Genomic DNA, 18,507 nt, shown 5'->3' with positions numbered 1-18,507 from the left:
AAGGTACTGGGTTTATCTCACTAGGGAATGCCTGACAATCAGTGCTGGTCAGCTGCTGCAGCCCGACCAGCGACAGCTGAAGCAGGGCAAGGCATCCCATCACCTGGGAAGCTCAAGGGGGAAGAGAATCCCTTTTCCTAGCCAGGGGAACTGAGACACACAACACCTGGAAAATAGGGTAACTCCCACCCCAATACTGTGCTCTACCAAGGATCTTAGCAAACGGGCACACCAGGAGACTATATCCCACACCTGGCCGGGAGGGTCCCACGCCCATGGAGCCTCCCTCAATGCTAGCACAGCAGTCTGCCATCTACCGGTAAGGCAGCAGCGAGGCTGGGGGAGGGGCGCCCGCCATTGCTGAGGCTTAAGTAGATAAACAAAGCGGCTGGGAAGCTCGAACTGGGTGGAGCTCACAGCAGCTCAAGGAGTCCTTCCTATCTCTGTAGACTCCACCTCTGGGGACAGGGCACAGCTAAACAACAACAACAACAACAACAACAAAGCAGCTGAAACCTCTGCAGACGCAAACGACTCTGTCTGACAGCTTTGAAGAGAGCACTGGATCTCCCAACACGGAGGTTGAGATCTGAGAAGGGACAAACTGCCTGCTCAAGTGGGTCCCTGACCCCTGAGTAGCCTAACTGGGAGACATCCCCCACTAGGGGCAGACCAACACCCCACACCTCACACAGTGGAGTACACCACTGAGAGGAAGCTTCCAAAGCAAGAATCAGACAGGTACACTCACTGTTCAGCAATAGTCTATCTTCTGCAGCCTCTGCTGCTGATACCCAGGCAAACAGGGTCTGGAGTGGACCTCAAGCAATCTCCAACAGACCTACAGCTGAGGGTCCTGACTGTTAGAAGGAAAACTATCAAACAGGAAGGACACCCACACCAAAACCCCATCAGTACGTCACCATCATCAAAGACGAGGGACAGATAAAACCACAAAGATGGGGAGAAAGCAGAGCAGAAGAGCTGGAAATTCAAAAAATAAGAGCGCATCACCCCCTGCAAAGGAACGCAGCTCATCGCCAGCAACAGATCAAAGCTGGACGGAGAATGACTTTGACGAGATGAGAGAAGAAGGCTTCAGTCCAAAAAACTTCTCAGAGCTAAAGAAGGAATTATGTACCCAGCGCAAAGAAACTAAAAATCTTGAAAAAACAGTGGAAGAATTGATAATTAGAATAATTAATGCAGAGAAGGCCATAAATGAATGGACAGAGATGAAAACCATGACATGAGAAATACGTGACAAATGCACAAGCTTCAGTAACCAACTCGATCAACTGGAAGAAAGAGTATCAGCGATTGAGGATCAAATGAATGAAATGAAGCGAGAAGAGAAATCTAAAGAAAAAAGAAGAAAAAGAAATGAACAAAGCCTGCAAGAAGTATGGGATTATGTAAAAAGACCAAATCTACATCTGATTGGGGTGCCTGAAAGTGAGGGAGAAAATGGAACCAAGTTGGAAAACACTCTTCAGGATATCATCCAGGAGAACATCCCCAACCTAGTAGGGCAGGCCAACATTCAAATTCAGGAAATACAGAGAACACCACAAAGATACTCCTCAAGAAGAGCAACTCCAAGAACTCCAAGACACATAAGTGCCAGATTCACCAAAGTTGAAATGAAGGAAAAAATCTTAAGGGCAGCCAGAGAGAAAGGTCAGGTTACCCACAAAGGGAAGCCCATCAGACTAACAGCAGATCACTCAGCAGAAACTCTACAAGCCAGAAGAGAGTGGGGGCCAATATTCAACATTCTTAAAGAAAAGAATTTTAAACCCAGAATTTCATATCCAGCCAAACTAACTAAGTTTCATAAGTGAAGGAGAAATAAAATCCTTTACAGATAAGCAAATGCTTAGAGATTTTGTCACCACCAGGCCTGCCTTACAAGAGACACTGAAGGAAGCACTCAACATGGAAAGGAACAACCGGTACCAGCCATTGCAAAAACATGCCAAAATGTAAAGACCATCGAGGCTAGGAAGAAACTGCATCAACTAACGAGCAAAATAACCAGTTAATATCATAATGGCAGGATCAAGTTCACACATAACAGTATTAACCTGAAATGTAAATGGACTAAATGCTCCAATTAAAAGACACAGACTGGCAAACTGGATAAAGAGTCAAGACACATCAGTTTGCTGTATTCAGGAGACCCATCTCACATGCAGAGACATACATAGGCTCAAAATAAAGGGATGGAGGAAGATTTACCAAGCAAATGGAGAACAAAAAAAAGCAGGGGTTGCAATACTAGTCTCTGATAAAACAGATTTTAAACCAACAAAGACCAAAAGAGACAAAGAAGGCCATTACATAATGGTAAAGGGATCAATTCAACAGGAAGAGCTAACTATCCTACATATATATGCACCCAATACAGGAGCACCCAGATTCATAAAGCAAGTCCTTAGAGACTTACAAAGAGACTTAGACTCCCATACAATAATAATGGGAGACTTCAACACCCCACTGTCAACATTAGACAGATCAACGAGACAGAAAGTTAACAAGGATGTCCAGGAATTGAACTCATCTCTGCAGCAAGCAGACCTAATAGACATCTACAGAACTCTCCACCCCAAATCAATAGAATATACATTCTTCTCAGCACCACATCACACTTACTCCAAAATTGACCACATAATTGGAAGTAAAGCACTCTTCAGCAAATGTACAAGAACAGAAATTATAACAAACTGTCTCTCAGACCACAGTGCAATCAAACTAGAACTCAGGACTAAGAAACTCAATCAAAACCACTCAACTACATGGAAACTGAATAACCTGCTCCTGAATGACTACTGGGTACATAATGAAATGAAGGCAGAAATAAAGATGTTCTTTGAAACCAATGAGAACAAAGATACAACATACCAGAATCTCTGGGACACATTTAAAGCAGTGTGTAGAGGGAAATTTATAGCACTAAATGCCCACAAGAGAAAGCAGGAAAGATATAAAATTGACACTCTTAACATCACAATTAAAAGAACTAGAGAAGCAAGAGCAAACACATTCAAAAGCTAGCAGAAGGCAAGAAATAACTAAGATCAGAGCAGAACTGAAGGAGATACACAAAAAACCCTCCAAAAAATCAATGAATCCAGGAGTTGGTTTTTTGAAAAGATCAACAAAATTGATAGACTGCTAGCAAGATTAATAAAGAAGAAAAGAGAGAAGAATCAAATAGACGCAATAAAAAATGATAAAGGGGATATCACCACTGACCCCATAGAAATACAAACTACCATCAGAGAATACTATAAACACCTCTACGCAAATAAACTGGAAAATCTAGAAGAAATGGATAATTTCCTGGACACTTACACTCTTCCAAGACTAAACCAGGAAGAAGCTGAATTCCTGAATAGACCAATAGCAGGCTCTGAAATTGAGGCAATAATTAATAGCCTACCAACCAAAAAAAGTCCAGGACCAGATGGATTCACAGCTGAATTCTACCAGAGGTACAAGGAGGAGCTGGTACCATTCCTTCTGAAACTATCGCAATCAATAGAAAAAGAGGGAATCCTCCCTAACTCATTTTATGAGGCCAACATCATCCTGATACCAAAGCCTGGCAGAGACACAACAAAAAAAGAGAATTTTAGACCAATATCCCTGATGAACATCGATGCAAAAATCCTCAATAAAATACTGGCAAACCAGATCCAGCAGCACATCAAAAAGCTTATCCACCGTGATCAAGTGGGCTTCATCCCTGGGATGCAAGGCTTGTTCAACATACGCAAACCAATAAACATAATCCAGCATATAAACAGAACCAAAGACAAGAACCACATGATTATCTCAATAGATGCAGAAAAGGCTTTTGACAAAATTCAACAGCCCTTCATGCTAAAAACGCTCAATAAATTCGGTATTGATGGAACGTATCTCAAAATAATAAGAGCTATTTATGACAAACCCACAGCCAATATCATACTGAATGGGCAAAAACTGGAAAAATTCCCTTTGAAAACTGGCACAAGACAGGGATGCCCTCTCTCACCACTCCTATTCACCATAGTGTTGGAAGATCTGGCTAGGGCAATCAGGCAAGAGAAAGAAATCCAGGGTATTCAGTTAGGAAAAGAAGAAGTCAAATTGTCCCTCTTTGCAGATGACATGATTTTATATTTAGAAAACCCCATTGTCTCAGCCCCAAATCTCCTTAAGCTGATAAGAAATTTCAGCAAAGTCTCAGGATACAAAATTAATGTGCAAAAATCACAGGCATTCTTATACGCCAGTAACAAACAAACAGAGAGCCAAATCATGAATGAACTTCCATTCAAAATTGCTTCAAAGAGAATGAAATACCTAGGAATCCAACTGACAAGGGATGTAAAGGACCTCTTCAAGGAGAACTACAAACCACTGCTCAGTGAAATCAAGGAGGACACAAACAAATGGAAGGAAGAATCAATATCGTGAAAATGACCATACTGCCCAAGGTAATTTATAGATTCAATGCCATCCCCATCAAGCTACCAATGAGTTTCTTCACAGTATTGGAAAAAACTGCTTTAAAGTTCATATGGAACCAAAAAAGAGCCTGCATTGCCAAGACAATCCTAAGTCAAAAGAACAAAGCTGGAGGCATCACGCTACCTGACTTCAAACTATACGACAAGGCTACAGTACCCAAAACAGCATGGTACTGGTACCAAAACAGAGATATAGACCAATGGAACAGAACAGAGTCCTCAGAAATAATACCATACATCTACAGCCATCTGATCTTTGACAAACCTGAGAGAAACAAGAAATGGGGAAAGGATTCCCTTTTTAATAAATGGTGCTGGGAAAATTGGCTAGCCATAAGTAGAAAGCTGAAACTGGATCCTTTCCTTACTCCTTATACAAAAATTAATTCAAGATGGATTAGAGACTTAAATGTTAGACCTAATACCATAAAAACCCTAGAAGAAAACCTAGGTAATACCATTCAGGACATAGGCATGAGCAAGGACTTCATGTCTAAAACACCAAAAGCAATGGCAACAAAAGCCAAAATTGACAAATGGGATCTAATTAAACTAAAGAGCTTCTGCACAGCAAAAGAAACTACCATCAGAGTGAACAGGCAACCTACAGAATGGGAGAAAAGTTTTGCAATCTACTCATCTGAAAAAGGGCTAATATCCAGAACCTACAAAGAACTCAAACAAATTTACAAGAAAAAAACAAACAACCCCTTCAAAAAGTGGGCTAAGCATATGAACAGACAGTTCTCAAAAGAAGACATTCATACAGCCAACAGACACATGAAAAAATGCTCATCATCACTGGCCATCAGAGAAATGCAAATCAAAACCACAATGAGATACCATCTCACACCAGTTAGAATGGCGATCATTAAAAAGTCAGGAAACAACAGGTGCTGGAGAGGATGTGAAGAAATAGGAACACTTTTACACTGTTGGTGGTACTGTAAACTAGTTCAACCATTATGGAAAACAGTATGGCAATTCCTCAAGGATCTAGAACTAGAAGTACCATATGACCCAGCCATCCCATTACTGGGGATATACCCAAAGGATTATAAATCATGCTGCTATAAAGAAACATGCACACGTATGTTTATTGTGGCACTATTCACAATAGCAAAGACTTGGAATCAACCCAAATGTCCATCAGTGACAGATTGGATTAAGAAAATGTGGTACATATACACCATGGAATACTATGCAGCCATAAAAAAGGATGAGTTTGTGTCCTTTGTAGGGACATGGATGCAGCTGGAAACCATCATTCTCAGCAAACTATCGCAAGAACAGAAAACCAAACACCGCATGTTCTCACTCATAGGTGGGAACTGAACAATGAGATCACTTGGACTCGGGAAGGGGAACATCATACACTGGGGCCTATCATGGGGAGGGGGTAGGGGTGAGGGATTGCATTGGGAGTTATACCTGATGTAAATGACTGGTTGATGGGTGCTGACGAGTTGATGGGTGCAGCACACCAACATGGCACAAATATACATATGTAACAAACCTGCACGTTATCCGCATGTACCCTAGAACTTAAAGTATAATAATAATATATATATATAAAAAGAAATAAGTAGAATCTAAAATCTCATAAGAATGAAATGGGCTGAGATTAATAAAGACATATCAGACACAGGAACTGTATAAGAAGACTAAAGAGGTAAGAACTGAGCCTATATTGGAGGAACTAAGGACTACACTTGACTCTAATCCAACAAATCAGTAGTTAAGACCATATCCAAAAATGTAATTGAGAGTAATGCAATAATAGAAGCTATGTGAGAAATGAACTGTGTATTGTGAAACAAGAAAATAAATACATTTGGAAGTTAAAAAAAAAAAAAGAAATTGCCATTGGCAGCTTCATTAATTAAGCACTTCATTAGTTTAAGTGAGAACTTGATACTTCAGGGAACATCACTCAGTGAAATTTCTCACTTAGAGTAGGTCCTAGTTAGCAAATCAAAACTGTGGCAATTCCCACCTAAATGTGAAAGTCAAGCTTGTCACTGTTTAATGAGGTGAAAACAGAGCTACAGTAAGCTAAGTAGACCTCAGTCCAAACCAAAGATACTTTATTAGTTTAGCTAAGGAAACACAGGCACCATACAAGCTGATCTTGTGACCAAAATAGTATTTGCCTAATTAGAACAGCTGAAAGTTCTTCAGAGCTCATGCTATGACTCTAAGTTGAGGTGCATGTAAAGTTATCTCTTTTCCATTATGTTTAACATATCACGTCTAAAAGCTTCTAGTGAATTGGTTTTCTTAAAATATTCTTAAAACCTTTAGGTGCTTCTTTCAGACAAAACCATATTATTATATTTTACTATATATATATATGATATGCATATATATAGTGGAGAAAAAAAGAAAGGGCAACTTGGGAGGGCAAGCTTGTACATTCCTTCTTAAAGACGACTTAGTTCATGGATATGTATCCTTCCAAATAAACTTGAGAGGGTCTTCATTAAGTTCTTCAAAAATCCAACAGAAAAGTTTATAATTGCACTTAACTTATAGATTAATTTGGGGAGAAGTGACATTTTTATAATATTGTCATTCCATCTAAGTGCATGGGATGTCACTCCATTTTTTCCAGATTGTTTTCCATGTCCTTGATTAGAGCTTCAAATTTCCATGCCTGAAGTATTCGTGTATTTTTAGTTAACTTAGTGCCTGTATACATTATGGTCTTATTAAGATTATACTTATATAAAATTAAATTTTATGACTTATTTTTAAAACATATTTTGAAAAATATTTCTGAAGAGAGGATTGTAGGCTTTTTAAAAATAACATTTATGTTCAAGTAATGCATTGCAGTTACAGAAAATATTTATTCCCATATAACCCAAAAAAACCCAAATCATCTATTAACAATACATTTTCTCTTTTTAGCATTGTTTTCTGAAGTATAAGAGATTTATTGAAGTTTGAATAATTTGATCTGATGCATGCAAGACACAGATCTGGGAAATATCCTCTTTAGGTGAATTTAAAGAATTATCAACTTTTCAGTCTTCACCGATTTTGTTTTCCATTCTAGCATCTGTATTCCTTTTGCTTCTGACTTGAACTAGTAACCATTAGTGACTATAAACAATATATGAGAATTTAAATATTAAAAACTTTAAAATACTAATGCTACTCTTTAGCTGAGTGGTAACTTGGAACATTCAAGTCTTCAGCATGCCACCTCCTCTCCTCTGATCTTGACTTCCTTCCAACTCATGGTGTACATTCAGTCAATACAGAGACTTCTGCATTGTTCCAATTTAAAATGGTACAAACTTATTAGCAACTTGTTTATTTGTTCATTTTTATTACCAGAAATTAAGTAGATGCTATTGTCACCTTTAATTCATGAACCAATGGGAACCCCTTTTTACACCCTTCTGGATTTATGAATCACCAAGTGAAAACTCTAAGGCTTCCGGATGTTCATAGGCATGACTCTGCATGTTAGGGCCCTTGAGTCTGCTAAAGACAGTGCTTAGGTTTGGGCCTCGGGTGGGAAACAGGTGCCTTGACTATCGTGAATTTTCCAACTCAGTATTTGTAATTCAATTAGCAAAATCCCTCCAATTAGTACAATTTAGAATTTGGGCACTATAAAAGTGATACATTCACATTGCAAGGAGATTGCAAAATGAAAGCTTTATATTATTTGGTTTGTGAGATAAATGACGTGTTTATTATTATTAATTATGTTAACAATAGCAACTTTTCAAGAAGTCAAGAATGCACAGGGAGGTAATGGGTTCCATATATATATATTGAATATCTAAATCAATCTTGAATATTGGTGGTACTAAATATGGCAAAAGGCTCTTATCTGAGTGCTACAAAAGTAGAAGGTAAAAAATAGACAGTAGAAGAAGTAAATGTACCTTGAAGTATATAGTTCTAATTGAATATTGCTAAATAAGTACTATTAAACCTTGCTTACATAGAGTTAAAATCTAGGCATTTGTTTATTGTCCATCCTTTTCAAACTATTCTTCATGGTTATTAATCTTGTGAGTACATTTTCTCTTCCAGGAATGGCCTGCAAGTGTATTAGTACGTTTTCACACTGCTATAAAGCAATACCGGAGACTGAGTAATTTACAAAGGAAAGAGGTTTAATGGACTCAGAGTTCTACATAGCTGGGGAGGCCTCAGGAAACTTACATAAAATGGAAGATGAAGGGGAAGCAGGCACCTTCTTCACAAGGTGGCAGGAGAGAGAAGCATGAGTTAAGGAGAAACTACCGAACACTTATAGAGTCATCAGATTCCATGAGGCTCACTCACTATTATGAGAACAGCATGGGGGAGAGCACCCTCATAATTCAATCACCTCCCACCAGGTTCCTCCCTCAATGCAAGGGAATTACAATTCAAGATGAGATTTGGGTGGGAACCCAGAGCTAAATCATATCAACAAGATACCAAGGAAACCTCAGAACTAAGAAATTCTATAAAGAAAAGAACTCTCTCATCTGTCTCCTCTCCTCTCCTTCTTTCCCATTTCTCTCGACTCTTTCCTTATCCCATCCCACCCTCTCCCTTCTCATCTCTCCCTTCCTGTCTCTCTGTCACACCTAAAAAGAAAAAAAAAATTAACTAATTAATGTCTAGCTTTTGAGGCTTCATTATTTTCTGAAAATCCTAACATAATACTAGAAAAAAAATGTTTAAGTGATGGGCTCTAATACCACAAAATGACAAGGATGTTTAGCAACAACAACATGTTATTGATATTAAGAATTTTTTTCTATACCTCTTAGCAATTTGCCTGTCTTTTTATAAGAAATACCAATTCAGGCCTTTTTCTCATTTTTATTTTTATTTTTTTTATTATTTTTTTATTATTATTTTTTAATTTATTTATTATTATACTTTAAGTTGTAGGGTACATGTGCATAACATGCAGGTTTGTTACATATGTATACTTGTGCCATGTTGGTGTGCTGCACCCATCACCTCGTCATTTACATCAGGTATAAATCCCAATGCAATCCCTCCCCCCTCCCCCCTCCCCATGATAGGCCCCGGTGTGTGATGTTCCCCTTCCTGAGTCCAAGTGATCTCATTGTTCAGTTCCCACCTATGAGTGAGAACATGCAGTGATTGGTTTTCTGTTCTTGTGATAGTTTGCTAAGAATGATGGTTTCCAGCTGCATCCATGTCCCTACAAAGGACACAAACTCATCCTTTTTGATGGCTGCATAGTATTCCATGGTGTATATGTGCCACATTTTCTTAATCCAATCTGTCACTGATGGACATTTGGGTTGATTCCAAGTCTTTGCTATTGTGAATAGTGCCGCAATAAACATACGTGTGCATGTGTCTTTATAGCAGCATGATTTATAATCCTTTGGGTATATACCCAGTAATGGGATGGCTGGGTCATATGGTACATCTAGTTCTAGATCCTTGAGGAATCGCCCTACTGTTTTCCATAATGGTTGAACTAGTTTACAATCCCACCAACAGTGTAAAAGTGTTCCTATTTCTCCACATCCTCTCCAGCACCTGTTGTTTCCTGACTTTTTAATGATCGCCATTCTAACTGGTGTGAGATGGTATCTCATTGTGGTTTTGATTTGCATTTCTCTGATGGCCAGTGACGATGAGCATTTTTTCATGTGTCTGTTGGCTGTATGAATGTCTTCTTTTGAGAAATGTCTGTTCATATGCTTAGCCCACTTTTTGAAGGGGTTGTTTGTTTTTTTCTTGTAAATTTGTTTGAGTTCTTTGTAGGTTCTGGATATTAGCCCTTTGTCAGATGAGTAGATTGCAAAACTTTTCTCCCATTCTGTAGGTTGCCTGTTCACTCTGATGGTAGTTTCTTTTGCTGTGCAGAAGCTCTTTAGTTTAATTAGATCCCATTTGTCAATTTTGGCTTTTGCTGCTGTTGCCTTTGGTGTTTTAGACATGAAGTCTTTGCCCATGCCTATGTCCTGAATGGTACTGCTTAGGTTTTCCTCTAGGATTTTTATGGCATTAGGTCTAACATTTAAGTCTCTAATCCATCTTGAATTAATTTTCGTATAAGGAGTAAGGAAAGGATCCAGTTTCAGCTTTCTACTTATGGCTAGCCAATTTTCCCAGCACCATTTATTAAATAGGGAATCCTTTCCCCATTTCTTGTTTCTCTCAGGTTTGTCAAAGATCAGATGGCTGTAGATGTGTGGTATTATTTCTGAGGACTCTGTTCTGTTCCATTGGTCTATATCTCTGTTTTGGTACCAGTACCATGCTGTTTTGGGTACTGTAGCCTTGTAGTATAGTTTGAAGTCAGGTAGCGTGATGCCTCCAGCTTTGTTCTTTTGACTTAAGATTGTCTTGGAGATGCAGGCTCTTTTTTGGTTCCATATGAACTTTAAAGCAGTTTTTTCCAATTCTGTGAAGAAAGTAATTGGTAGCTTGATGGGGATGGCATTGAATCTATAAATTACCTTGGGCAGTATGGCCATTTTCACGATATTAATTCTTCCTATCCATGAGCATGGTATGTTCTTCCATTTGTTTGTGTCCTCTTTTATTTCACTGAGCAGCGGTTTGTAGTTCTCCTTGAAGAGCTCCTTTACATCCCTTGTCAGTTGGATTCTTAGGTATTTTATTCTCTTTGAAGCAATTGTGAATGGAAGTTCATTCATGATTTGGCTCTCTGTCTGTTACTGGTGTATAAGAATGCTTGTGATTTTTGCACATTAATTTTGTATCCTGAGACTTTGCTGAAGTTGCTTATCAGCTTAAGGAGATTTTGGGCTGAGACAATGGGGTTTTCTAAATATACAATCATGTCATCCACAAAGAGGGACAATTTGATTTCTTCTTTTCCTAACTGAATACCCTTGATTTCTTTCTCTTGCCTGATTGCCCTAGCCAGAACTTCCAACACTATGTTGAATAGGAGTGGTGAGAGAGGGCATCCCTGTCTTGTGCCAGTTTTCAAAGGGAATTTTTCCAGTTTTTGCCCATTCAGTATGATATTGGCTGTGGGTTTGTCATAAATAGCTCTTATTATTTTGAGGTACGTTCCATCAATACCAAATTTATTGAGCATTTTTAGCATGAAGGGCTGTTGAATTTTGTCAAAAGCCTTTTCTGCATCTATTGAGATAATCATGTGGTTCTTGTCTTTGGTTCTGTTTATATGCTGGATTATGTTTATTGATTTGCGAATGTTGAACCAACCTTGCATCCCAGGGATGAAGCCCACTTGATCATGGTGGATAAGCTTTTTGATGTGCTGCTGAATCCGGTTTGCCAGTATTTTATTGAGGATTTTTGCATCTATGTTCATCAGGGATATTGGTCTAAAATTCTCTTTTTTTGTTGTGTCTCTGCCAGGCTTTGGTATCAGGATGATGTTGGCCTCATAAAATGAGTTAGGGAGGATTCCCTCTTTTTCTATTGATTGGAATAGTTTCAGAAGGAATGGTACCAACTCCTCCTTGTACCTCTGGTAGAATTCAGCTGTGAATCCATCTGGTCCTGGACTTTTTTTGGTTGGTAGGCTATTAATTATTGCCTCAATTTCAGAGCCTGCTATTGGTCTATTCAGGGATTCAACTTCTTCCTGGTTTAGTCTTGGAAGAGTGTAAGTGTCCAGGAAATTATCCATTTCTTCTAGATTTTCCAGTTTATTTGCATAGAGGTGTTTATAGTATTCTCTGATGGTAGTTTGTATTTCTGTGGGGTCGGTGGTGATATCCCCTTTATCATTTTTTATTGCGTCAATTTGATTCTTCTCTCTTTTCTTCTTTATTAGTCTTGCTAGCGGTCTGTCAATTTTGTTGATCTTTTCAAAAACCAACTCCTGGATTCATTGATTTTTTGGAGGGTTTTTTGTGTCTCTATCTCCTTCAGTTCTGCTCTGATCTTAGTTATTTCTTGCCTTCTGCTAGCTTTCGAATGTGTTTGCTCTTGCTTCTCTAGTTCTTTTAATTGCGATGTTAGAGTGTCAATTTTAGATCTTTCCTGCTTTCTCTTGTGGGCATTTAGTGCTATATATTTCCCTCTACACACTGCTTTAAATGTGTCCCAGAGATTCTGGTTTGTTGTATCTTTGTTCTCATTGGTTTCAAAGAACATCTTTATTTCTGCCTTCATTTCATTATGTACCCAGTAGTCATTCAGGAGCAGGTTATTCAGTTTCCATGTAGTTGAGTGGTTTTGATTGAGTTTCTTAGTCCTGAGTTCTAGTTTGATTGCACTGTGGTCTGAGAGACAGTTTGTTATAATTTCTGTTCTTGTACATTTGCTGAGGAGTGCTTTACTTCCAATTATGTGGTCAATTTTGGAGTAAGTACGATGTGGTGCTGAGAAGAATGTATATTCTGTTGATTTGGGGTGGAGAGTTCTATAGATGTCTATTAGGTCTGCTTGCTGCAGAGATGAGTTCAATTCCTGGATATCCTTGTTAACTTTCTGTCTCGTTGATCTGTCTAATGTTGACAGTGGAGTGCTGAAGTCTCCCGTTATTATTGTATGGGAGTCTAAGTCTCTTTGTAAGTCTCTAAGGACTTGCTTTATGAATCTGGGTGCTCCTGTATTGGGTGCATATATATTTAGGATAGTTAGCTCTTCCTGTTGAATTGATCCCTTTACCATTATGTAATGGCCTTCTTTGTCTCTTTCGATCTTTGATGGTTTAAAGTCTGTTTTATCAGAGACTAGTATTGCAACCCCCGCTTTTTTTTGTTCTCCATTTGCTTGGTAAATCTTCCTCCATCCCTTTATTTTGAGCCTATGTATGTCTCTGCGTGTGAGATGGGTCTCCTGAATACAGCAGACTGATGGGTCTTGACTCTTTATCCAGTTTGCCAGTCTGTGTCTTTTAATTGGAGCATTTAGTCCATTTACATTTCAGGTTAATACTGTTATGTGTGAACTTGATCCTGCCATTATGATATTAACTGGTTATTTTGCTCGTTAGTTGATGCAGTTTCTTCCTAGCCTCAATGGTCTTTACATTTTGGCATGTTTTTGCAATGGCTGGTACCGGTTGTTCCTTTCCATGTTTAGTGCTTCCTTCAGGGTCTCTTGTAAGGCAGGCCTAGTGGTGACAAAATCTCTAAGCATTTGCTTATCTGTAAAGGATTTTATTTCTCCTTCACTTATGAAACTTAGTTTGGCTGGATATGAAATTCTGGGTTGAAAATTCTTTTCTTTAAGAATGTTGAATATTGGCCCCCACTGTCTTCTGGCTTGTAGAGTTTCTGCTGAGTGATCTGCTGTTAGTCTGATGGGCTTCCCTTTGTGGGTAACCTGACCTTTCTCTCTGGCTGCCCTTAAGATTTTTTCCTTCATTTCAACTTTGGTGAATCTGGCAATTATGTGTCTTGGAGTTGCTCTTCTTGAGGAGTATCTTTGTGGCGTTCTCTGTATTTCCTGAATTTGAATGTTGGCCTGCCCTACTAGTTTGGGGAAGTTCTCCTGGATGATATCCTGAAGAGTGTTTTCTAACTTGGTTCCATTTTCCCCCTCACTTTCGGGCACCCCAATCAGATGTAGATTTGGTCTTTTTACATAATCTCATACTTCTTGCAGGCTTTGTTCATTTCTTTTTCTTCTTTTTTCTTTTGGTTTCTCTTCTCCCTTCATTTCATTCTTTTGATCCTCAATCGCTGATACTCTTTCTTCCAGTTGATCGAGTCGGTTACTGAAGCTTGTGCATTTGGCACGTATTTCTCGTGTCATGGTTTTCATCTCTTTCATTTCATTTATGACCTTCTCTGCATTAATTACTCTAGCCATCAATTCTTCCACTTTTTTTTCAAGATTTTTAGTTTCTTTGCGCTGGGTACGTAATTCCTCCTTTAGCTCTGAGAAATTTGATGGACTGAAGCCTTCTTCTCTCATCTCATCAAAGTCATTCTCCGTCCAGCTTTGATCCGTTGCTGGCGATGAGCTGCGTTCCTTTGCCGAGGGAGATGCGCTCTTATTTTTTGAATTTCCAGCTTTTCTGCTCTGCTTTTTCCCCATCTTTGTGGTCTTATCTGCCTCTGGTCTTTGATGATGGTGATGTACTGAAGGGGTTTTGGTGTAGGTGTCCTTCCTGTTTGATAGTTTTCCTTCTAGCAGTCAGGACCCTCAGCTGTAGGTCTGTTGGAGATTGCTTGAGGTCCACTCCAGACCCTGTTTGCCTGGGTATCAGCAGCAGAGGCTGCAGAAGATAGAATATTTCTGAACAGCGAGTGTACCTGTCTGATTCTTGCTTTGGAAGCTTCCTCTCAGGGGTGTGCTCCACCCTGTGAGGTGTGGGGTGTCAGACTGCACCTAGTGGGGGATGTCTCCCAGTTAGGCTACTCAGGGGTCAGGGACCCACTTGAGCAGGCAGTCTGTCCCTTCTCAGATCTCAACCTCTGTGTTGGGAGATCCACTGCTCTCTTCAAAGCTGTCAGACAGAGTCGTTTGCGTCTGCAGAGGTTTCTGCTGCGTTTGTTATTGTTTACTGTGCCCTGTCCCCAGAGGTGGAGTCTACAGAGACAGGCAGGTTTCCTTGAACTGCTGTGATCTCCACCCAGTTCGAGCTTCCCAGCAGCTTTGTTTACCTACTTAAGCCTCAGTAATGGCGGTCGCCCCTCCCCCAGCCTCGCTGCTGCCTTGCCGGTAGATCGCAAACTGCTGTGCTAGCAATGAGGGAGGCTCCGTGGGTGTGGGACCCTCCCGGCCAGGTGTGGGATATGATCTCCTGGTGTGCCCGTTTGCTTAAAGTGCAGTATTGGGGTGGGAGTTACCCGATTTTCCAGGTGTTGTGTGTCTCAGTTCCACTGGCTAGGAAAAGGGATTCCCTTCCCCCTTGCGCTTCCCAGGTGAGGCAATGCCTCGCCCTGCTTCAGCTGTCGCTGGTCGGGCTGCAGCAGCTGACCAGCACCGATAGTCCAGCACTCCCCAGTGAGATGAACCCAGTACCTCGGTTGAAAATGCAGAAATCACCGGTCTTCTGTGTCGCTTGCGCTGGGAGTTGGAGACTGTAGCTGTTCCTGTTCGGCCATCTTGCTGCTAAGCTCTCATTTTTAAAATTATTATTATTATTATTTTTTAAAGACAAAGTCCTGCTATATCACCCAGGCTACAGTGCAGTGGTGCGATCTTGGCTCACTGCAACCTCCACCTCCCAGGCTCAAGCAATTCTTTTGCCACAGCCTCCCCAAGTAGCTGGGATTACAGGCACCTGCTACCGCACTCGGCTAATTTTTGTATTTTTAGTAGAGACGGGGTTTCACCACCCTGTGATCCACCCGCCTTGGCTTCCCAAAGTGCTGGGATTATGGGAGTGAGCCACCGTGCCCCGCCTAAAATCAAATTATTTGCTGTTTGCTGTTGCATTGTTTGAAGTCCTTTTATATTCTGGATATTAATTTCTCTTAGGCAAATGCATTGTTTGCAAATATTTTCTCCTATTTTTAGGTTGTCTCTTCAATCTCTTGATTGTTTCCTTTTTTGTACAGAAACCTTTTCATTTAATGTAATTCCATTTGTCTGTGTTTTCTTTTGTTGCCTGTGCTTTCGAATTCTTATCCAAAAAATCCTTACCCAGATCAATATCATGAAGCATTACCTGTATGTTTATGTTTTCTTCTAGTAGTTTTATAGTTTTTGGATCATAAATTTATATCTTTAATCCATTTTGAGTTGATTTTTATAGATTATGAGATATAGGGATCTAGCTTCATTCTTTTACAGGTGGATATTTAGTTTTTTTAGCAACACTTATCGAAGAGACTGTCTTTTCCTCAATGTGTGTTCTTGGTGCCTTGTCAAAAATCAGTTGGCTATAAGTGAGTGTGTTTATTTCTGAGTTTTCTCTCCTATTCCATTGGTCCATGTGTCTATTTTTATGTTTATAGCAGAATGTTTGGTTACTATAGCTTTGTAGTGCATTTTGACATCAGGTAGTGTGATGCCTCCAATTTTTTATCCTTTTGCCCAACATTACTTTGGCAATTTGGAGTCTTTTGTGTTTTCATATAAATTTTAGGATTGTTTTTTCTATTTCCATGAAGAATGTCATTGGTATTTTGATAGATATTGCATTAAATCTGTAGATTATTTGAGTGATATGGACATTTTAGCAATATTAATTTTTTCAATTCTTGTACATAAAATATCTTTTCATTTATTTGTGCCCTATTCAATTTCTTCCATCAATGTTTTATAGTTTTCATTGTAGAGATCTTTCACCTCCTTGGTTGAATTTACTCCTATGTATTTTTTATAGGTGTTATAAATGGGATTGCCTTCTTGCTTTCTTTTTCTTATAGTTCACTTTTGGTGTATAAAATGCTACTGATTTCTGTATGTTGATTTTGTATCCTGTACCTTTATTAAATTTGTTAGTTCTAATAGTTTTTGGAAGAGTCTTTTGGGTTTCTTTTTTTTTTATATAAGATTATGTTGTCTGCAAATAGGGACAATCTGACTTCCTCCTTTCCAATTTGGATGCCCTTTGTTTCTTTCTCTTGTCTAATTGCTTTGGCTAGGGCTCCCAGTACCATGTTGAATGAAAGTGGTAAAAGTAGGTATCTTTGTCTTGTTCTAGATCTTAGAGGTAGAGTTTTCAACTTTTCCCTGTACGGTATGATGTTAGCTATGGTACTGTGTTGAGGTACATTTTTTTCTACACCTAATTTTTTGAGAGTTCTTATCATAAAGGGAGAGTGAATTTTCCCAAATGCTTTTTCCATGCATATTGAAATAACCACATGGGTTTTGTGTTTAATTTTGTTAATGTGATATATCAAGTTTATTGGTTTCCTTTTTTTTTTTTTTTTTTTTTTTTTTGAGACAGAGTTTCACTCTTGTTGTCCAGGCTAGAGTGCACCACCACACCCACCTAATTTTGTATTTTTAGTAGAGACGGGGTTTCTCCATGTTGGTCAGACTCGTCTCAAACTCCCCACCTCAGGTGATCTACCCTCCTTGGTCTCCCAGAGTGCTGGGATTACAGGCATGAGCCACCCCACCTGGCCAGGTTTCCATATTCTCAAATCATTCTTGCATACCTGGGATGAATCCTACTTGATCATGGTTAACGGCATTTTTAATGTGCTGTTGAATTTGGCTTGCTAATATTTTGTTGAGATTTTTGCATCTATGTGCATCAGGGATATTGGCCTGTAGGTTTCTTCTTTGGTTGTGTCCTTGTCTAATTTTGTATTAGGGTAATACTGTCCTCATAGATTGAGTTTGGAAGTATTCCCTCCTCTTCAATTTTTGGAATAGTTTACAGAGTGTTGGTATTAGATTGTTAAATGTTTGAGACAATGTGGCAGTGAAGGCATCAGGTCCTGGACTTTTCTTTGATGGGAGGTATTTTATTGATTATTCAGTTTTGTTACTGGATATTGATCTGTTCAGATTGTTCTTCTTTAAATGTTTGATAGAATTCAGCAGTGATGGCATCAGGTCCTGGAGTTTTCTTTGATGGGAGACATTTCACTACTGATTCAATTTTGTTACTTGACATTGATCTGTTAAGATTTTCTGTTTCTTCATGATTCAATTTTGGTAGATTGTATGTATCTAGGAATTTATCCATTTCTTCTAGGTTTTCCAGTTTATTGGCTTATAGTTGTTCATGGTAGGGCATCTCGATGGTGAGGCAGACTGTGTATTATAGGGATGGGTAGGGGAAGGGGGAGAGGTTGCAGTATGTGGCAACTCCATACTTTTTGCTTAATTTCACTGTAAACCTAAAACCACTCTAACCTAGTAATTTAAAAAGGCAATGGGCTGAACTGCAAAACTCTAAAGCCACTGAAGTATATACAGAAAACACTGGCTAACACATCCTATTAACTAAATAGGCCTGACAGCAATGTAAAATAGGCTTATGCCAGTGACAGAAAGCAAATCAGGAGGTAGTAAACACATACCAGTTATTTCATTTTTAATATGACCAAAATATTGTATATGTACACAAAACCAAAACCACAAAAAATATTTAACATGCTAATAAACTATAAAC

The sequence above is a fragment of the Macaca nemestrina genome, chromosome 10 (genome assembly GCF_043159975.1).
Source record: "Macaca nemestrina isolate mMacNem1 chromosome 10, mMacNem.hap1, whole genome shotgun sequence".
Taxonomy (NCBI): domain Eukaryota; kingdom Metazoa; phylum Chordata; class Mammalia; order Primates; family Cercopithecidae; genus Macaca; species Macaca nemestrina.
The sequence above is the reverse complement of the archived record's forward strand: the minus strand, read 5'-3'. Positions refer to the sequence as shown.